The following is a 23,350-nucleotide window of genomic DNA, read 5'->3' on the forward strand; positions in this document are numbered from 1 at the left end:
ATAACCAAGACAAAAAACAACAAACGTTGGAGAGAATGTGGAGAAAAGAAAACCCTCATACACTGCTGGTGGGAATGCAAACTGGTGCAGCCACTATGGAAAACAGTATGGAGATTTTTCAAAAAATTAGAAATACCATACAACCCAGCTATCCCACTATTGGGTATTTATCCAAAGAACTTGAAATCAACAATTCAAAGAGACTTATGCACCCCTATGTTCACTGCAGCATTATTCACAACAGCCAAGATGTGGAAGCAACCCAAGTATCCATCAACTGATGACTGGATAAAGAAGATGTGGTGTATACATACAACAGAATACTACTTAGCCAGAAAAAAACCCAAATCATTCCATTTGCAACATGGATGGACCTTGAGGGTATTATGTTAAGTGAAATAAGCCAGACAAGGCCAAACACCATATGATTTCACTCATATGTGGAAGATAAACAAATACATGGACAAAGATCTGATTAGCGGTTACCGGGGGGAAGAGGGTTTGGGAGTGGACATAGGGGTAAAGGGGCACATATATATGGTGACTGACAAATAATAACATACAACTCAAATTTCATAATGTTATAAACTATTATGACCTCAACAAAATAAAAAAATTAACCTACGATTTAGGACTATTCTTAGAACTGTTTAATAGGAAGTACTAAGAAGTTAAGTATCCTGAGCAAACACTAGAAAAGAATGAGCTTGGATCAATCACTGCTAGAGTCAGTCTGATGAGAAAGCACTTAAATACCATATTGTTGGGCCTATGAAGAGAATTTTAAAGTCTTGCCAATACTACCATCAGAACTTACTAATAAGAACAGTGGCATGGATTAGGAATTACTGTGTATGTGTGAAACATGGAATGATCACGAGTCAAGTTCATTGACACATGGAAATGGTATTACTTGATACGCTCTATTGAACATAAATTACATGTTCATAATACTGTCATATTATTTTAGTTTACCTAAAATTTGTCACAAGACTACAATAATGCACATTCCTATAAAATGTTCATTACGATTTACACCCTGACTTTCACTTAACAGGTAATAGTTTTTGAATGATGAATGGAATACAATATATGGTGCTATCTGTACAATATTTAAATACATATATAGCCAAATGAGAGTATATATAAAGTGTTCTTCTGGTACTCAAATTTAGAAATGCATAGTTCAATCAGCTCAGTTGATGAGCAGAGCCTCCTAAGAATGATACATTTATAACATCAGATGCTACACATAATGCTTTTCTCAGAGATCCTCAAACTATGGTTTCTGAGCTTCTTATACGAAAATCAAAATAATTATTTAACATGCAAGTCTCTATGCCACAATACCTGCTAAATCAATTCAACCTCTTTTCTCTCTCACACACACACACTCACACAAATACCAACGAAGCACGGGCACACTAAATTGAGAACCACCTACAAACATGAAGAACAGAAAGCCAAGTTTCCTCCAATCTGTAATGTCATGGAAGGCCTTAAAGTCCTGAAGATGTATTCAAACTCAATGTTAGAGAGACCAGAAAACAACAAAGATTTTTTTCTTTTAAAGTACAGTAGCTAACAGACCTAGATCCTGCCTTGTATATACCTGCACTTACTACAATACTAGCAGACTGCTGTCTTTAGTGTGTGTGTGTGTGTGTGTGTGTATACATGTGTAAGGGTGTATATAACAACTGATTCAAGTGAACGCTCTGCCCAAACAACCAAGGTACCATAATATGAATAGACTTACATGTCTTAAAAAGTCAAAGAATCTCCAAAGGAAGCACTGACTTGGACGGTCATATATAAGTTCATCAGTTAAATGAGAAAACACATGTGAAGCAGAGTACTCAGCCAGTAGTCAAATACTTTAATGTGATAATTTAAATATCAGTTTACACTGATTTTCCGTAAAAAGAGTGAACACATCGTTTGCATCTAAGTCAAATATTTCAACAAGAACAAAAGAGGAAAGAGGAAAAAGCCCTTCACCAAGGTCGTTGACGGTCACAAAGCCTGTGCAAGCCCCCTGGGAGGGGCAGGGGAGGACATAGCAGAGGCACAGCATCTGTCTGTTTGCTGGAGCATTTCTTCATAACTCAAGGCTTTAATTCTGTCTGTATAGTAAGAGGTGGGGGTGGGGAGGGAAGGAAAACAAATCTCCCCTGTTTAATATGTACTTGTCACTTGTCTGCTGATTGAAGATTCTGTCATTTTTATTCTCAAAGCCATCTCACACGCCCAGAGACAGGAGAGAATAAACAAAGAGACTCAGAGGAGGTACCCATAAAGAGGTCAGAGGCACATCTTCCTTTGAGAAGAAAGTTCAGGGTTAAGATTTCTACAGAACTGCTGTGGACAAAGCAGGAGCTTACAAGGATCAGAGAGGCACTTCTAAAGCACATGCCAAGAATAATCAATGTGGCCACCTGCCAGGCAAGGTAACTGCAAGAAAACAAAGGCCAATTCACCCACACCACCACAGGTAGAAAATTAGCCTCAAATGCAGCCCACTTTAGCCTAAGAAACAAATCAGGTTTTAAAATTGGAAAGTTCTCCCCTCCCCAAACACCACATTATGAAAGTACGGAACAGAGTGGCGACTGCTGTATTTTCCTTCCTATTTCCAGAAAATCCCCTCTTCAAAGCTAGTTTGTTTTGTTTTGTTTTGTTTTTAAAAGGATTATAGGAAGACTAAGAAATACAAAGGATGCCTCTGTGGCTCAGCACACTGTTTATACCCAGATATCATGAAGCTTTGCATTCAAACCCCAGTCGTAATGGAGTTCCACAGTACAATGGGTAGAGTGAATGCAACCACCGTGAATGTTGGCAGATTATTACACAAAGGGCAGTTCTCCCACAGAGAGGGCTGGCAGGTTGACAGGGGACCAACAAACGAATAAACTGAAAGACATAATGAACCCAATTTCCACCCTCACATCTCCCCACACTTACACACTGAGGGAAACAAGCCACCAAAATAACCTGCTACCCTCCATGCTCTTTACTTTGCTTTTAGAGGGGAAAAGTCTAAACAGATAGATCTTCTCAAGACAGCATGGTCCTACCCAGAGAACGAAAATAAAAGAAAGGAGCAGAGGCTCAGCTTCACAGACCTAACAGGGCTGCACAGACTCATCCGAACCCCACAACATGGGCACGTGGGAATGTATTTTCAATCCATATGGAGTGTGGATAACAACCGAATCCTTCCTCAGGTCCACCTCATTTTTGAAATGGAAAAAAATTAAAAACTGCCACCCTAATCCATTCTCTTAGAAAAGGAGAATTTTCAGAGAGGTTTTCAGGGGAAGCTTGTTGCTTGGTTTTGACTGCCAACTTCAGAACTGTGCGGCTTGTGTAGTTTTTCACTGATCTGAATACTATTTATAGTATTTTTTTTTAATTTTTAAAGGTGTACAACACGATGATTTAATATATGTATGAACTGTAAAATGATTACCACAATTAAGTTAATTAATACATTCATATTTACCGTATTTTTATACTATATTTTTATTTTACATACCAATGTATATTATGCATTTGATATATTACAATTAGGTACTTACAGAATACATCTTAAATATTATATATTATTAATATATATAATCTTTGTTCTCCATCCATCTTTTCCACATATATATGATACCCTTGGTTTCCTCATAATCAATATGCTTATAATAAATAAAATTTTGGGGCCAGCCCGGTGGCACAGAGGTTAAGTTCCTACGTTTCGCTTCTTGGCAGCCTGAGGTTCACCAGTTCGGATCCTGGGTGCGGACATGGCACCGCTTGGCAAAAGGCATGCTGTGGTAGGCATCCCACATATAAAGTAGAGGAAAATGGGCATGGATGTTAGCTCAGGGCCAGTCTTCCTCAGCAAAAAGAGGAGGATTGGCAGTAGTTAGCTCAGGGCTAATCTTCCTCAAAATAAATAAATGAATAAATAAATAAATAAATAAAATTCTAATTAGCAATAAAAAGCATTAATCACAGTTTCACATATTTAGATGTAAACAAAAGTTAATTGAAAATTTCTTTTCTTTCATACAATCACAACAATACACCAGATTGCAGTAGAAAAGTCACTTAAGAATTTGAAATAAAGAGTTTACAGGAATGAAGAAATCTTTCTCAAAAACCTGAAATGTAGAAATCAGATGCAGCTTTTTTTATTCACATGCACAGATCTTTCTGATCTCTGCTTCCATTTTACCTCATGCATTGTCCTAGAAACATAAACTTTGGGCACCCTGATACATATTTGAACATTTACTCCAGTTTCCTCAAATCACTAGCCAGTCTTTGCCCCGATGACGACAACTGTCAAATCTCTTGCTTTTTTGCTGGGTAAATTACTCTAAGTACAAAAGAAACTGACATTCTACTCTTAAAAATGAAGCTTTTGACATTTCAGGATGTTAATAGATGGATAAACTGTATAACAGGAATATCAGTCCTGAAAGAGATTTTGACCTGAATAGCCAGACATTGCACTTTTGCATTTATAATTGCACTAGGAGATGAATGAGAAGAGATGAAGTAGAACCATTTTTCAAGATGCATGCTGTGATTTCTCATTACAGGGATAATCTTAAGCAGTAATGATATTTCTTTAAAAGCTGAATAATTTTAGGAGTAAAACAGAATGAGCAGGAATCTATGCATTAAGCACTGCTTTTCCAAGCATTCCCATTTATACGAGACAAGACCATCCTCACAACCCCAGATACAAATTCTCCAAGAAGACGTGAGGCTCATTTAAATGTCTTTCCTTCAAACAAAAAACAGACAGCTGGTTATGAACTCAACATTTTATTAGTCTTTAACAAACTAGTTCTATTTTTTTTAAGTAAGCTCTTCCAAGGAAAAGCAGAAAGCATCTTACTTTTCATCAAAATAATTAGTTTAGAAATGTGTTTTTAAAAGGGAGAGTTAATTCAATTCATATGGATTCTAATAATCATTCTTTTATGTTTAATGAGGAAGCAAACATCATATCTATTACATGAATTTGAGAAATTTTATTCAATATCATGGTAGGATACAACTTAAGACTAGATTTTGTCCCCATTTAATCTATTAGGATGACGAATCTCTTTCTAAATCCAATATGATGAATAGAAACATCCTACCAAAGTTGTCTCACAAATCTAACAACTGAATTCAAAAAAGATAGATTTCTAGTCCTGTCTACGAGTCTTTTAAAAACACTTATAGTTAATAAATATTGTATTCATGTTTGCTGCTCGTAACCAAATAAAAAGATGTTAACATGGTAAAACCCAATTGGTGACATCTGCAGAAGTTGTGTCAGCGTCCTAACCTCTGGCTAGAGAAAGCTTTCCTCTAAAGCACATTTTCTAGACCTGTGGGAACTGATCACAGTTTGTATGAGGAAAGGAAGGGTGCCCCAGACAACATTTAGTGATGGTGTTCTTGATAGCAACCACTCTGGTTTTTTCTTTGAAGGCACCAGATATCTAATTCCAATTTTCAAATGCTTCCTTTTACTTTCATTTCATGCCAAATATACCCTTTTAAACTTTGCCACAAGTAATTACTATCTCTCCATCACACAGTATTTTTCTCAGAGTTGCTTTTCAGATTACACCAGAGGTGGGGGAGGGGGAGTAATTTACAAAAAGTGCCAAGGGTGGAACTTCTCTCTCCCCTTCCCCATTGTTCCAGAAAATCTATTCTAATCCTCAGATAAAGAAATAAATTTAAATTATCTGCAAACCATGGAAAATATTTTTTGCAAATAAAATTTTATGTTGAAGGACGTTTTGGTAATACTACGATCAGGAACTTCAATAAAATGGAAAGTTTAAATAAGAATTGAACATATCCAGAAACGCAGAAAGAGCATATAAGTGACATTCTCAAATAAAATTAAGGCAGCTTAATTTAGTACATTCCCAGGATATTATACTACATATTTTGAGATGTTTACCTGTACCCTGAACAATAGAACACTAAATAAAGTAGAATTCCATCAGTTCACAATTATAAGAATTCCAAAGTTCCTGAGTTCAAATCATGCCTCCTGAGTGATTATAGCTCTCTGTGCTAAAGTCTTATATACATATCTAATTTATAATAAAGATATTAGTTCTGTCAGCAATATGAGTATTGTTTACACCAGACTTCAAATTTCAAGAATGCATTCTTTTTAATTTAACTCACAAAAAAAGTCCAAAGAAAATAAAGTTTCAATATACATTTTCATGTGCTTACGACTTGGACTCAAACAAGCTATTTTTATCTGTGGTTTACTGGTAAGGAAACAGCTTTTTAAGTAAAGATAGCCATGTGCACCTTGCCTCACTTCACTGCAGCAAAGAAAATAAATCTCATCATTTTACTTCTTTGTAAAGTATACTACTTATCACACGGGTGAGAAGTTCACCCATTAACGGTGTATGAATTCTTTCAGGATGCCAAGCACCTAATTGTCACAGCCTTTAAAGACAATAAAGTCTTAACCTTGACCTAACACATAATAGTGTGTCTTTTCAAGACAAAATCCACAAAGTTGGAGGTGACAGTTTTATTTTCATTGAGGTTCATGAACTTTTTTTTCAATTAAAATTAATTATATAAAAAGTAGAATATAATAACATGCCATTTTCAATAGAATTATGGAAGAGTTTGATTTTCCTCACTACATGATATAACTATATGTATTTATTTATAAGCTAAAAGCAAGCTCAGATATATATCATAATAGGAAAGAGCACTTCACTCATTTAAGTGACATTTTTATTTTTTCTGTCAACCTACACATTTACTTATTTGAACTAATGTTCTATTGTTCATTTTGGTCATCAGGATTGATAAAGAAAAGAGCTCATATTTCACAGACATATCAAAATCTTAATTATCAACAAAATCCCAACTAAGATAAACTCTTTTTTTACTGTACGCAGTTTTTAAGAGAAAGAGATGAATCACAAGGAAATACATTATAAATTATCATTCTTAAAACACTATTACCCACAGTAGATTCTGGACTCAGGAGACATGTCACATAATTTCATTCCTAACCCACAATTACAATGGGAAACTTCATATTTCAAAAATGATCCTCAGGCACTATAAGATCCTATATCAAAGAGGATATATTATTTTTATAATGTCCTACTTATAAATTAATGTGCTAAATCATTTTAGAGATATTTGTAATACAACTGAAAAATTGAGGTAACTAGTTCACCCTTTTTGAATCTGAGGCTCCTTTAAATCAGAATACTTAATTATCCAGGAATTCCATTTGTCAATGATTTCTTGAACTTGTGAATTTCAAATATTTGCATTCTGAATAGTGGCAGAGGCCCACTAAAGCTTTTCGCTTTAGAATTTAACCAAGATATAGTTTGCTTTTAAGTCAATTTATGACGGTAGTGCAAAGTAGAAATAGAACTCACTAATAAATTTCCAAGTGTTCTCTCCTATTCATGGGTGTTAATTCCTGTTCTTACTTTTCTTGCAAAGTATACGTGATTATCTTCTACATTGATTAAATTGCTTATTTAAAGCAAATAATTCAAATTTTTTGGAATGAAGCTTTGCAGACAGTAAATTTTAACAAAAATTTGGCCTTATTAAGCCAAAAAAAAATGTGCCTACTGCCGAACTTGATGATAGATTTAGAAATCCATGATGAATTTAAAGCCATATAAATATCTCTTTTGCAAAGAGAACATATACTAAGATTTTACAAGGTTCATTCCAACAAAAAGTACGCCAAGACATAATCCAATGTTTGAATAGTTTGAATTGGTGCAAGGACAGCTTGTTCCAAAATCGCTCTCAAGGTTCTTGCCTTGGTGGTTTACTCAACAAGAATAGCTGAAACATGCATTAAACTTCAATTATGGAGAAAGAACTCTAAATCTTTTATCTATTGAAATAAACCAAGTCCCTTATCTTTAGGGAGCTTCCCAGCTAGAGGGGAAACAAGAACAGAAAACTGAAATACAATACGGTGGTAAATGCCTTAAAAGCAATATGAACAAGGTGTTCTGGAATCGCAGGAGGAGCACTCACCCCGACAATTCAGGCTTCAGGGAAGACTTCCAGGAGGAGAATGTACCTGAACTGAACAATGAAAAGTGGATTAGATCTACAGAGGTAAAGAAAAATGGGAATGGTATTCCTAGCAGAAAAAAGAACAAGACTGAAGAGAGAGTAATAGGAAAGAGCATGAAGGCAGGGTTCTTTTGGTAATTCACTATCAAAAGAATATAAATATGAGGAAGGAAGTAATCACTGAAATATTCTGACAGGGAAAAAGTCAGATCATAGGAGCAGATTATAATGTACAATCTATAACACCATGAAGGCTTTGGATTTTCTCTTAGTAAACAAATGTGCCTAGTATTGAAACTCTGGGTAAGATGGTAAATGGTGGCAATAGCTACTGTCCCATTAGCATGGCTGCTCCTATTTGTCTATGACTCTAGGAAGTTCTCAGTACATATAATAAGAGACTAAAGTTAAAAGGCATTGTACATCCTACTAGGCTCTAAGAAATGTCCCCTGCTCCCATGGATATCACAGGGAAAAACAGTGTTTCTCAATGGGGGTGCCAACGGCAAATGTGGGGAAAAATTCTTTGTTCTAGGGGCCTGAAGTAGGCATTGCAAAATGTTTAACATTCCTGCACCCCAATCACTAAATGTCAGCAGCAACTCCCAGTCAACATGACAAATGAAAATATCCTTCCATGCTTTCAAATGTTCCAGGACTGGTACCATTCTAGTGAAGAATCATTAGTCTGGGAGGCCGGCCCCGTGGCTGAGTGGTTAAGTTTGCGCACTCTGCTTAGGAGGCCCAGGGTTTCACTGGTTGGGATCCTGGGCACGGACATGGCACTGCTCATCAAGCCATGCTGAGGCTGCATCCCACATGCCACAACTAGAAGGACCCACAACTAAAAGTATACAACTATGTACCAGGCGGCTTTGGGGAGAAAATGGAAAATAAAATAAAACAAACATTAAAATAAAAAAGAATCATTGGTCTGGACTGCAAATAACCATTAGATACCTCCTGTTCCCAATTAGAAACTAAGTTTCTAGAGCACAGGGTCTGTATCACTTTAATATATGACATAATCAGGGACATGACAGGTTTTAAATTCTGACAGAACTAAATTTACATTTCTGTTCTATTATACACTAACCACATTATAAGAAAGTTTAGCTCATTTCTCTGAACCTCAGATTCTCCATATATAAAATGCAGGCAACAATACCCATCTTACAGTGTTGAAATGAATAAAGAAAGAGTACATGTAAATAGCCTGATAAATTATAGATGCTCAAGACACATTTGTAGAAATTACAGTTTCAATTCCCTTGTTTTACAGCAGAAGAAACGAAGCCACAATATCTAAGAGCCTTGCCCAGTCCTGTAGAACAGTGCATGTGCCCACCTTTTTTATTAACTGTACCATAAGAGAGCTTCAAATTTATGCTTCTATTTCCCCAAATCAGGAAAGAAAAGACTGGTTCAAAACTGCAATGTATGCATTCAAGTTAGAAAAATGACTAAACTCTGCAAGTAATTATACACATTTTTATATCTGTACTAGCAATTTATACCTAGCAATGTTAGAAAGTATTATGTACAGCAAAAGTTAGTCTTACTTAGAATATATATTTCTCAAACCCCAAATCTCATAATACTTAATAACTGACTAAATAAAAAATGCAAAATCTGCAGAGCCAAGCCATCATAAACAAGGTTAAAAGCCGATGTGGGAAAATAATTTATAATCAATGGACAAAGTATGAACGATTCAAATATTAAGAAAAAGCTCTTACAAATTGAGCAAAAAATGATGACAAAAATTATTCTATGGAAATTTAAACAGAAGGATAAAACACTGAGAAAAATATATAAAATATTTTTAACTTCATTTTTTTTTTTAGATTTTTTTTTTTTTCCTTTTTCTCCACAAAGCTCCCCAGTACATAGTTGTACATATTTTAGTTGTGGTACATGGGACGCCGCCTCAGCATGGCCTGATGAGCCACGCCATGTCTGCGCCCAGGATTCGAACAAGTGAAACCCTGGGCCACTGAAGTGGAGCATGCGAACTTAACTACTCGCCCACGGGGCCAGCCCCTTAACTTCACTTTTAAATAAATTTTACTGAAACATAATTGATAATAATTTTTTGGCTATGATACAGGTTAAGATTAAAAGACTGACAACTAAGTCAGTTGTTGCTATAAGTTGTTGGTATAAGCATCAAAGTAAAACATCACTCAAGGTACTATTGGAAGGACTGTCTGTTGGAACAGCCCTTCTGGTAATCAAGTTGTCTGGACACGTTAAAACATACAATATGTACTTTTTATCTTGAAATTTTACTTATAGATATTTATCCTAGAGTTATAATCAGATGAGCACCAAAATACACGCAAAAGTATTCTGTCCATCGTCCCATCCTCTCTTTAGAAAACCAGCACACAAACTATCTTCCATGGTCCCTGCTGGTTGGGCAGGGGACCATGGACCTAACTGATTAGAGAAGAGGGAGCCACCGGACCCCTGCTGACCAAATACCATCTCTCCCTGTGGAATTTGGAAATAAAAATGAAAACTTTAATCAACTGTCAATTGTGAAGACGTGTAGGAGTAGAGTGGCTATTTTTCACTCAATACACAGATGCAAAGACGACGGCAGATGCCAAAGAGAAGCTAAGACAATAAAAGCTGCGCAAAGTGCCCCAATTTATTTCCTGACTCTAGGCCCTAAAGGAGGCCCAACTCTACTGACTAGCCCTGGGTTCTCTGAGGTACGTCTGTATCCCGCTCACACATCTCTAAGTGCTCTGACGGCCTGAATAGCTCTCTCCTGACACCAAACTATCTCCAGATAAGACACAGTTATTCCTCTGCCCTGCTCATGATATTAGAAAACTTTAAACAGCTCCATATGCCCACCATTAGAAACTCTGTTAAATATCTGAATCCCGTACAGTCATAAAAAGAGAACACAGACCCATATTTCTTGTCTTAGAAAACGGTCATGACATACTGTTGAGTAAGGAAAAGCAGTTTACAGACACCATCAATTCAATATATGCACACAGTGAGATATCTGAAAAGATAGTGAAATTTAACAAAATTTATTTTCCTAGAGATAAAGTGATTTTATTCTCCTCTATAATTTTCTGTATTGTTGGCTTTTCATTGAGCATCTATCTTATTTTAATAAATCAGGAAAAATCAAATTTCTACATTTAAAACAAATCAGAATAGAAACAAAAAAAAAGAAGAGAGCAAGAGGAAACAAAGTCTCAGTGAAACATCAAAGGACTGACTTTTCATCTCAAACAAAGGATGGTTTGATCCCTATAGGAAGGAAACTCTGACATTATTCTCAGCTTTCAAGAGCAGGTACAAGCAATGACACAATACTGTCGAAGATTCCTTTGAGTTTCTATTTGCCAGCTAAATATGTCTCTTTTTTTTTATTATAATACTTGTTTTATAAAGTTATTTAAAATTATATCAGGAAGACTTGCAAGAGCAGAGGAGTGTTTTACTTACACGCTAAGGGTATAGCTTTAAAATTCATATCCTGTCCTCTAGCTGTTCAAAAGTAAGGGGGAAAAAGAAATCAATAAACACCAGTCCTTCATCTCTGCTCAATTTAGCTCTTTTGGTGAGCAAAGAACTCCTATGGCAATCGTCCAAAGCATTCAAATTTCAGGCAGCTTGACAGCCCTTTCAGTCAGGTCAGTTCTTACAGAGATAGTAATCAAGTCTCCCATGATGAATTTTATTCACAGAGCAGGACTGATTACGGAGCAGGTTGAATCGCTGCACACTATTGACTGGAGATCAATTTTCATCTTGAGGGACTCCGGAGAGCAGTACACAATAAGGCAGAAAGAGGACCAGGAGAATTCAATAGTGTTACAAACCAAACCAAATGAGACCCTATTAGTATAAAAAGAGGTCATTGTATCACCTAACATTCCTACCATATTTATCGAGAAAATATTTTACTTTAGAAAAAGAAAATTACTTAAAATACACAAATAAAATTTTGTCTAAATCTTACCTGGCCCCATTTGATATATCTCAAAAAAGAAAACTAACCAGAACTCAAAAAAAAAGAAAAGAAAAATCCTATAATTCTTGCTATTAGTTTTCTCTTGTAATGGACGGTGTTCTCTTTGTCATATTCTTTTCTATGCTGTGGACACATGCCCATGCAAAAATTGTTTAGAAGGTAATCTGTTGTGTTTGTCTTTCCCTTTCATTGCAAGGAAGATACTCTTTAACATATAATGAAACAATTGGCATAGGCCTTACAAGTTTTGCCTCTGCATTATGTCCAATCATTGGGAAAGCGTCAGTGGGTCCAATTATCTCAGGAACAAATGTCGCAATGTTTCTGCTCTCTATATCAACCAGAAACCTAAAAGCTTTCTATGCTACCACAGCCTGTCCACACAAAAGATTAGAATTAAAAATTACCAGGCTTAATTCCCTCAATCTGTAAATAGAGTATCTATTATATCTTAGTTTTCTGGGCATAGTCCCAGTGTAAGCTCATTGTCCTGGAGTAAATACTAATGTGCATTTTCACCATCAGAAGTGACCCACTTTGGACTATAAATTAACACATCTTCCTAGTGAAAAATATTTGCAAACTTTGCCCATTCAAAAGAAATAAATCAACAAGAAAATATCCTCCTTTAACTCCTGCTTCATATCACACTACCATTGTACTTGATTCCTTCTTTCAAGGCCAATTTCTTGAAATAATTTTTGACAGTCTTAATGGCAGCTTCCATTTCTTTATTTTCCATTAATACCTCAAAATTCTAGAACTCAAGTTCCACCTCTTTATCGTGGATTAATAAATTAAATTGCCTTTTCTCAGTCGATACGCCAATAACATTATGGAACACTGGACATTTGACTACTTCATCTTTCTTAAAATTATTTCTTCCTTGTCTGTCATTTTCACAATCTCTAAATCTTCAAATTCTCTTTGTCTCTCTTTATCTTTATTTAGATTATTTCTCCAGAGTTTTGACCTCTTATTCTACTTGCTTTTCTTTAGTGATCTACTCCAATCCTAGAGTTTCAACTACCACCTCTAAGCTCATGACTCAAAAATCCACCCCCTGAATTGACTTCTCCCCCAAACTGCAGACTTCAGATTTTTACGGCATCTAGGGGCATTTTGAACTCAAGAAGTCCAAACTACTTTTCATCACTCTCCAATGTGTAATCTCTCTCCAATTCCAAGTGCTTTAATCAGCCTTCTGTCTTGGAGAGTATCTACCGGTGCTGTAACCCTAGATACTAATAGTCAGTAACACCAATAAATGAACGAATGAAAGAGAAAGTGTTCTTGACATGGGGAAAGCTAAACTTTGTAAATTAGATCTGTGGTGGAATTATTTTGTGATTCTTCTACCAAGGTCGACCTTCAATATTATCCATTTTCTTTTCCTTAATTTAAATATATCACTATGATATTCTGTCTCTCTTAATATATATTTTCAGATTGCACTTCCTTCTTGTATTTCTTCTGAAACTACCTATATCAAAGTTTCTTAAAACAAATACAGGGGCCGGCTCTGTGGCCGAGTGGTTAAGTTCGCGTGTTCCGCTGCGGCGGCCCAGGGTTCAGATCCTGGGCACGGACATGGCACAGCTCGTCAGGACACGATGAGGTGGCGTCCCACATCCCACAACTAGAAGGACCTGCAACTAAGATATACAACTATGTACCAGGGGGGTTTGGGAAATAAAGCAGAAAAAAAAAGAACAACAACAACAAAAAAAACAAATACAAACCGCTAACAATCAAGCAAAATTTAGAATGTTTCTTACTTGGACCCTGCTAACTAGGGAGTACTAGATAAGAAATATTCTAATCGTCATTCCTCAATTACCAAAAAATTATTTTTTGTTGACTATTTATAAAGTCACAAGGTTCTGTAAGTAAATAGTAACATGTAACAACAACATCTAATAAAATAAATACCTAATAAATTAGCTTTAAAATAGGTTTGAATTTCTCTAAAGGAAGCATTTAAAAAAGATGCAATGGCAAAGTATTTTAATGATAAATCATCTACTTATAATAAAATAGAAAAAGAAAACAAGATAGGAGCACACCTTACAGGATATATTTATATACTTTGCCTCAACCAGCAAAATGAAGGAGGAAAAATGAGCAAAACTCAACATGTGGCTTACACTAGATAGAATGTTTTTGAAGCTGTGGATGTACTTAGATAAAGGACAATGGAGAAAAAGAGGGAAGCTCTAAGAATACTTCTAACATATGGCACTACATTAACAAATCCATTGGGTGCTCTCACTTTGTGTCACAGCGGCTTCTTTTAAGAACCAGAGCAAGGAGTAAAATGAAGTCAAAGTGGAGCATAGCATCGCTGTCTTCTTTCAAATAAAATGTATAGTTTAGTTCACTGAACACCACTCTTTTCAATATTAAGAGGTAGTATATTAGATTTGAGCTCTATATAACAATTCACATAATGCTATGTCAAATAAATATTTTTAAAACTGTCTAAATATATATTTATACTGTGGACCATAATAACTCCATTATAGCATCTATGATAGCTGAAAAACTACTCAAACATTAGGGGGTTCAGCACAGCATGAGCGCATTTAGCCCAGAGATTCCCATTAATGTCAATGAGAGTTGCATGGTTCAACCTTAACACACACTGCTTTGAAAATTTACCCCAAACCATCTGAGCAAAAAGCTCCCCAAAAGAAAGGAAATTTTAAATTTTCCAACACAAATCTAGCTTTTTGGGTATAATTACCCATTCACCATTCTTAAACTTGTAATATAAATTGGTAGTCTTTCCCCTACCACTAGATGTTTTACCTTCAAAGCAAAAACTAAATTGATTAGTGGCAAATTTTAATTATGATGGCCCTGTTCCCCATTAATATAAACCTGATAAAGAAACTCTTCCAAAAATTTTTTTGTTTTTTGAGCTAACATCTGCTGCCAATCCTCCTCTTTTTGCTGAGCGCACATCCATGCCCATCTTCCTCTAACTTTATATGTGGGACGCCTACCACAGCATGGCTTGCCAAGCAGCGCCATGTCTGTGCCCAGGATCCAAACCAGCGAACCCCGTACCGCTGAAGCAGAACGTGCCCACTTAACCACTGCGCCATCGGGCCAGCCCCTCCAAATATTTTAATTAGAAATTTCCCTGAAAATATTTGCCATTAGATGGCTTAATAGTCTAACCAAAATATGCTACTTTAACTATATGACTTTCTGTTGACTGTAGATAACCTTCAGTACAAAAAAAGTGTATTAAATATGTTTTTCTGCCTTATTTCTTCAAATTTCTGTTTTACATATTTTCCAAAGTTTGGGCTCATATAAATTTAAACTCATGTTTGAATTTACAGCTCATTGTATAACATATGAAAAAGGTTTGGCAAAAAAATACTATTCTCCGGTAATACCAATTCTCAGACTATTCTTGGCTAGACATATTCTAACATCAATCTTTGAATTCTTTTTTTCTAATTACATTTTTTTCACTAGAATTTGGCTAGCTAGAGATGGATTAACGTTGCCAAAACAACGCATACTCAAAATTCAATTCTTCTAAATAAAGTCTACCTAATAAAAGTTCATGGATTTAGCCACATTGAACAAGTAATTATAGCTATGATTAGTTTGCTACCTAAATTTTTCCTGATTTCTCTTTTATAATGATTTTTAAAAACCAACTAAAGGAAATGAATAGTTATAATTATAAATACTTTATTGAAAATATCCAAGAAAACATAGCAAATGACCAGGTATCTCCTTCTGTCTCTCAGACAACATTTAAATAAAGTGAATATACTTCTAAATATTTAGGTCCTGAGGAAAGATACCGGACAATTCATCCTCTTACACTCAGCACACAGCAAACAGTAAGGTTTATTGCTAAGATCTCGAGAAATGCTTATTGTAAGATCTGGTTTAATATGTAGCATGTTTTAGATTAACAAAATTAACTTTTTACATTGAGAAAATTTTTCCATTTACGTGAAAATTAAGTAGAAGAAGTTACAAGTAAATTTCAACTACAGAAAATGATTTCATGCTTATGGAGATTCAAACAAATTTTATGATTAAAAATCTGTTTATAGAGGATGTATTTTTCTACATCAATTAAACAAGTAATGAATGTTTATTTTCATATATTATTCTAAAATGTTTAAGTGTTCATTTGAAACCTGTATGAAAACCATATATTTCCTAGAATTTCCATTGAGATGTACAAAAATGAGTCTGTTTTATTACCTACGTGTGGATTCCAATAGGTTATACTGGTTCTGAGATCAGAGGACTCCTTCTGTGTGATAATACATACAAACAATGTAGATAAAAAGACTTCAAATTCCTCCTGACACAGTACATATTAACAGCATACAGACACTAGAGACATGTCACTCAAGAGAAAGAGTAACTTACAAAACAAGATGTCAAGTTTCATTTGGGTTAAGAGTATTTATGTTGGAATGAAACACACCTGGTTTCCAGCCTCAGCTGAGCAACCTGCTTCCTCACCTGCACATCCACAGGTAACAATTTAACTCTCTGGGTCCCAGTTTCCCCGTAGCCCTATTTCTTAATTTCTTACATGGAAGTTATACTTTTCAATGTAATAGGTTCTAGTGTTCTTAAAAGGACATAATTCTCAGCAATATGCAACAGCTTTTTATTCACTTAATAACAGCTCCCTTACTATTTCACAGTAAGCTATTAAATCCAATTAGTTCACAATTAACTTTTTACATAATAATATATTAAATATACTTTTACTCCTCTAATTTACTGCATATATCCAGTAAAAAAAGAATACTACCATAAAATTACCAGGAAAGGTAAAGAGTTATCACAGTAGGAAAAAACAAACAAAAAGCTAGAATATAAGACGCATAGGGGAGAATCTTTTCTGTTTTGTTAACTTCCCTCCAACACCTAGAACTAGTGCTGGAATGTGCTCAACAAGTATTTGTTAAATGAAAACCACAGAAAAAGAAAAGGCCTGTTAAATCACACAAGATTGTAACCTATCATTAACTCAGTAAAAATAAATAAATAGATAAATAAATAAAAAGAAAAGCCCTGTTAAACAAATGAGAATTCACATGCCACTCTCAAAGTGATAGTTTTATATTGAGCTACTGAAAAACTTCTTTCTACTCACATTTCACTAGGACTTCTGCCTTAGTATATGAGCATATGTTAATATCCAAATATTGCACTACAACATAAATAAAAATAACACTACAAAAACCTGTTATAAATTTTGTATACACTATTTTTAAGCAATACATTCAGTAATCTGTAAAGTCAGACTTCCACACAACAAGAACTCTATTATAACTAAGATAATAAGCTTATTATTTGAGGCTTTCAGAATTTAACATTCCATTTCATGTATGATTTAATGGATTATATTATCCAGGTGCTTATCCTTATCTATGCCAAGGTAATTCAGTCCATCGCAGAGGAGAAACAATTCTTCAAAGCACATGCACATTTTAGTAGCTTTTATATTTAAAATTTAAGAGTTACATAGACATGAGCACCTTACCCTACTCAACTGCTGGCATCTATTGTTTCTTACATAATAATATAATTAATTAAATTATTTATATAGCATTTGATACTTTACAAAGCACTTTCAAACAGATTACAAAAACTTTAATAATTTTAATTAATAGTTATGCTTGGTTTATGTATGATCAAACTTGAACGCAGTGAAATATACTCAATCTCAACACATCAGTCTCGCAAATAGCGAGCTAGGATTGAACCTACGTCCATAGACTCTAAGTGTTACATAGGCTTTGCATATTCAGAACTACTCATCAACTACAACACATGGGAGAAGGGAGAAGCATTTCCAGATTGCTACAACACGTTAAAGTCAATTTTCAGGAATTAGCCAGACATTCTCATTCTTTTCTTAGCTTTAAGTGTAACCATGTAAATATACCCAGGTTCTTAACAGAATAAAAAAATAAAGAAAAACATTAAATAGCTTTGGCATTGAGGACAGAAAGTAATAGTGACGTGGGGCTGGCCCCGTGGCCGAGTGGTTAAGTTCGCGCGCTCCGCTGAAGGCGGCCCACTGTTTCGTTGGTTCGAATCCTGGGCACGGACATGGCACTGCTCATCAAACCACGCTGAGGCAGCGTCCCACATGCCACAACTAGAAGGACTCACAACGAAGAATATACAACTATGTACCGGGTGGGATGTGGGGAAAAAAAGGAAAAAAATAAAATCTTTAAAAAAAAAAAAGAAATAGTGACGTGAAGATTTTTATGAAATTACTTAGAAATTTATTCCAAGTGGTTGTAGAGAAGATGGAAATTTTCTTTGCCTAGAATGAAACAAAAGTGAAAGATGGTGATGTGTTTTCCTTAAGAGCTGTTTTTCGAGTTTCTGAAAATGCCACATTTCTATCTAAAATTTTCCTTAAATTTTTTTCCACCAAAAATTGATCCTGGAAAGGCAGTATAAGGTAGAATTTCAGTGCATATTTTAAACCAGGCAGCCTGGTTCTTATTACACCATTTACTAGTTGTCACCTGGACAAGTTACTTAATATCTCTAAGTTTCAGTTTTAACTAAAATGGGTAAAATAATGCAAGACTGCTATAAGAAGTAGAGAATTAATGTCTAGAACTTGCCAAATATCTGACAACTAATAATTACTAAATAACTGAGATTTAATTAGCATTGTGACTGTCAACATAATAATTCTATTTAAAATACTTTAAATTCTCTGGAATATTAAATTTGCCAGGAATAAACACAGAAAATTTAACTGAGGGAGTTTTCACATTTACAAAAACTTACAGGGTTTGGAAGGGGGCTAAACTGTGATGTGCGCTATAATGGTAGTTGTAGTGTATTGGGGTGATTCAGGGCTATTGGCCTGATGAGAGACTCTGATGACGCTTATCTGAAGACTATATTCATAGTGCTTTTGTCATTTTGTAGGTTAGCATGGGCTAACCCCGCAGAACAGAGTGACAGACTTCAGGAGTGTGTGTAGCTAATTCTTCTGAAAGAGAGTGATGACTCAAATCATGAGACCGCTAATGCTATTACACTACTTCACAATTCACAAACTTTTCCAAGAATTAGCTCATTTGATCCTCAAAATAATCTTGACATAAAGGCAAGGCAAATACTATGGCCCTTTTGCTGCTAGGAGAACTGGAGTTCTGAGAAGGTAAAATGTTAGCCCATTAGCAAAACCAGAGCTACAATCCATATCTTGAGCCTCCTTGTTCAGTGTTGCTTATAAACAATCTTCTTCCAAAGTTAAGTAGATGGAATTTCAAAAAATCATTTATTTACAATCACATCCTATTCCTTTTCTTTTTATAATGCACAGAACTAATAGCTTTGTTTTTGAGTTTTTACGTCATGTTTAGAAGAAGAAAAAGACTTTAAGAAAATATTTTGGTATTAATACTGTTAGTGTGGCAGTTTGGAAGGCTGCTATAGTCCCTGGTTACTCTATAAGGACAGAAGCTACAATCTTCCCATTTGCCTTTCTTTTCCCAATCAAAAAATATGATTGGGAAACAAACTACTTCGCTCTCCACTAATCTACAGTCACATTTCAGAATTCATTGTCACTGTGCCCTTCAAAAATGTACCAAACCCAATACATAAAGAAAAGCCTACTAATGTATGCCTTATGCAAGAAAGAAAAAACAAGTTAATAGCTTTTGATGTAGGGAGATCCATTTCCAGCTCTCCCGTAGACCCCTTAAGGATGCTGGCAGTACATAATGAATGTACTCTAACCACTCTTTGAATTATGACATGGTGAAAAGCCTTTGTAAGAATCCTATTAATCTTTGGGTCAAAAGTGCCCTACAATCTAGTAGAGTACTTGCATATGGTTCCACCAAAAATCTGCTTTCTATTTTAAAACGTTAAAATAATTGCTACTTCTTTAGCAGAATCAGTAGCTAGGGTATTGGTCTGCCAGATCCTCTCCCAGATTTAGCTCTAAGAAACGTACTCATGTACTTAAAGAACATATAATCTAGCCTCGTGGTTTATAACAAAACAATCAGACAATCAGAAAGTGACCAAAAGTTTTCTGACCTGTAAGGGAATTTAGAAATCAACAGTCTTTCATTTCTACAAGTTTCAGGTTTTACTTTTCTCTTAACCCTTCTAGATGATAAAATACCCCAAAAGGTAAGTCTGTGTGGAAGCTTAAAAGTTTCAAAGCCTTAAGAAAAAAACCTCGAAATCAATTTACACTGTTCAATTTCTGTATTATTAGGAATTTTATCACTATCTTAACAAAATGCATCTTGAAAGAGAGACATTAGAAAAATAGCCTAAAATTCTCTACTAGCCTTTACATAGTTGCCAGAAATATGAAAAAGCAGGAGGAGAGAGAGAGTGCCACATTATACATCAGCCACTTGATAATGCTGGCAAAAAACGTACTCAAATATTTCAAATGATCCCGAGGTAAACAGTGCTAAAAACATGAAAATGACATAGAACTGAAAACAACAACAACTCCAAATCATTTCCTGAATCAAACTAGTTCTTATTATGGTTCACTACTAAGACCCTAGCAACTTACCATTCTCTGTCACCTAGAACACTGCAAAGGCCTTGTAACTGATCTCCTGCCGTCTACACTTACCCCCACTGACCCCCAGTCCATTATCCATCCACTAACCAAACTGATATTTACAATGTAAATAAGATGTGTCATTCTTCCATCTTATAACTCTCCAAAATGAGGTGTAAGAAAGCCGAAAAAAATCCAAATTTCTTACTGTGGTATTTTAGGACCCTACGTAATTTACACCCTGCCTATCTTTCTAACTTTATATTTTACCCAACTTTGCCTGCCACACTAAATGCTGGTCAAATCGGCCTTTTCAGCCCCAGAAATAAGCCAAATTTGTTTGTGTTTCAGGACTCTTGCAGTTGCTTTTCCCTCAGATCAAGAGCCTTTTTCTTTCTTAACATCTGAGTCTTATCCCAAATCTTACTCCTAAATGGAGCTGAGGTGAGCCTCATTCCCAGATCACTCCACATCTCCTTATCTTGTACTACTTAATTGCAATAACACTATCTGAAATTACTCTATTCAGAAAGTTATTTATAATTGTTTTCATTGTCTGTCTCCCTCAAGTAGATGTAAGTTTCATGAAAGCAGGGATCAACATTAGTTTATTGTTATATCCCAGTGCCTCAAACAGTTTTGGCAAATAGTAAGTGCTCAATAAATATCTATGCATGAAAGAGTGAAATATTATACTTCTGGACTATATTTTTACACATTATACATAGCTATGAAATGGGAAGAAAACAATGCAAATTTATTCTATAAGTTCATTTGGCATTTAACTTGCTGCCAAGAAGTAGTGTCATCTTGAGGACTCTACTATCTAAGACTGAGACAGATCTGAAAGTGGTTTTATGGAGATTTAGAAAACAGCAGTCAAAAGCCCCACAAAACCCAACCAAGTATGGCTCCCATTACATCTCTAGGTCCCTAACATTCTTTCATGGTTTTCAGAAGTTGCTAGTAAGAGGAAGGGTCCTGTTAAATCTATATAATCAAGACAGTATCAAGCCCAGCCCTATTCCTTTCTCTCCAGCCCCTCCTTCTCCACTGAGATTACTAGAACTACACTTCTAACACTGTCACTGGAGGCTTAGTTCCTGACCTCGTAGAGAGCTTTATACAGAGCCCTTGCCTAATATCCTGAGGCTTACCATCATGGTATTCATGACTAGCCCAGGAGGAACATCAGAACTTCCACTTGACTCCTATGAGTGGTTTGGGGGAACTTTAAGCACAGTCATCAGTTCTGTGTCCTGGAATTGGGGTAGAGAATCAAGTGCTTACTGTCCATAGTCAACCATGGGACTAGATATCAGATCAGAAGTCAGGAAGGGGATCCAGGGACAAGGCACCTATGAGTTAAGATCTTGGGCAAGAACTGAACAATTCTCTGACCTGATTCTTATCAGTCTCAGTAGTTTGTTAGCTCTGCTTTGAATACTCTCCCCACCCCTTCCCATTCCTCAGTCTTACAATCTTCAATATAACTTATCCTTCAAATCTCAGCTTCAATAGCCTTCCTTTAGGTAGATTTCCCTGATATTCCAGGTTATATCAAGTTCCCACATATGTATTCACAATTTAAAACACTAATTACCATTTCTTATTATAGTGGTTATTCAGTAAGTATCCAATAAACTGAATAAATGAGTGATATAGACAATTAGATAAAAGATTCCATTTCCAACAAAGTATGAAAAAGAATAAAGCTATGCAGGATTTCTTAACCATAGTACTACTGACATTTGGGAGCAAATATTGCTGTGTCATGGGAAGCTGTCCTGTGCATTACAGAATGTTTAGCAGCTTCCCTGACCTCTACTCACTAGATTCCAGTAGCACACATGCCCCCAACCCCACCTCAATCGTGACAACCAAAAATTGTTTCCAGACATTGCCAAATATGTTCTAGAGAGCAAAACTGCCTCCAGTTGAGAAGAGCTTGTGTAAGTTGATCAGAATGTAGTGCAAAATTAAGACTTTTCTAGGAGCTAATAGGGTGGGGAAGTCCTCACCTCCAGCAAGTGGGAGAGAGAAAGTGGCACGAGAACACTACACGGCAAAAGGAGGATATGTTCAAAGAACACAAAGTTCATATGTGCTAGGAGGGTTCATACTCAATAAAGAAAGACAGGTTCATCTTTTAGAGTAAGGAGAAATGACTGATGATATATTTAATTTTTTTAAATTAAGACTTATTTTTAGAGAAGTTTTAGGTTTACAAAAAAATTGAGTAGAGTTCTCATATAACACCTCACCCCCTCAAACATCCACACAGAGTTTCCCCTATTATTACATCTTGCATTAGTGTAGTACCTTTGTTATGGTTGATGAACCAATATTGATACATTATTATTAACTAAAGGCTATAGTTTACATTAGGATTCCTTCTTTGGGTTGTGCATTCTATGAGTTCTAACAAATGTATAGTGACATTATCCAACATTACAGTATCCTACAGAATAGTTTCACTGCCCTAAAACTCCCCCCTGCTCCACAGGTTCATCCTTCTCCCATTCTCCTGAGTCCCTGGCAACGACTGATCTTTTTATCGTCTCTAAAGTTTTGCCTTTTCAAAAATGTCATATAGTTGGAATCATACCATATGGAATCAGACTGGCTTCTTCACCAAGCAATTTGCATTTAAGTTTCCTCCA

General features: G+C 35.5%; 1 protein-coding gene across 16 annotated transcripts in view; it reads right to left on the bottom strand.

The window, feature by feature from the left end:
- The window catches only part of ADGRL3 (adhesion G protein-coupled receptor L3), a 794,963-nt gene that overhangs the window by 663,505 nt on the left and 108,108 nt on the right, over window positions 1-23,350 (bottom strand). Inside the window, exon 2 of one of the 16 annotated variants that reach the window (XM_046656102.1) lies at window positions 8,068-8,118. The exons of the other annotated variants lie outside the window; for them this stretch is intronic. The gene's annotated coding sequence lies outside the window, so the exon portion shown is untranslated. The remainder of the gene's footprint in view (window positions 1-8,067; window positions 8,119-23,350) is intronic. 16 annotated transcript variants of the gene reach the window in all.

Source organism: Equus quagga, chromosome 3, assembly GCF_021613505.1.
Source record: "Equus quagga isolate Etosha38 chromosome 3, UCLA_HA_Equagga_1.0, whole genome shotgun sequence".
Taxonomy (NCBI): domain Eukaryota; kingdom Metazoa; phylum Chordata; class Mammalia; order Perissodactyla; family Equidae; genus Equus; species Equus quagga.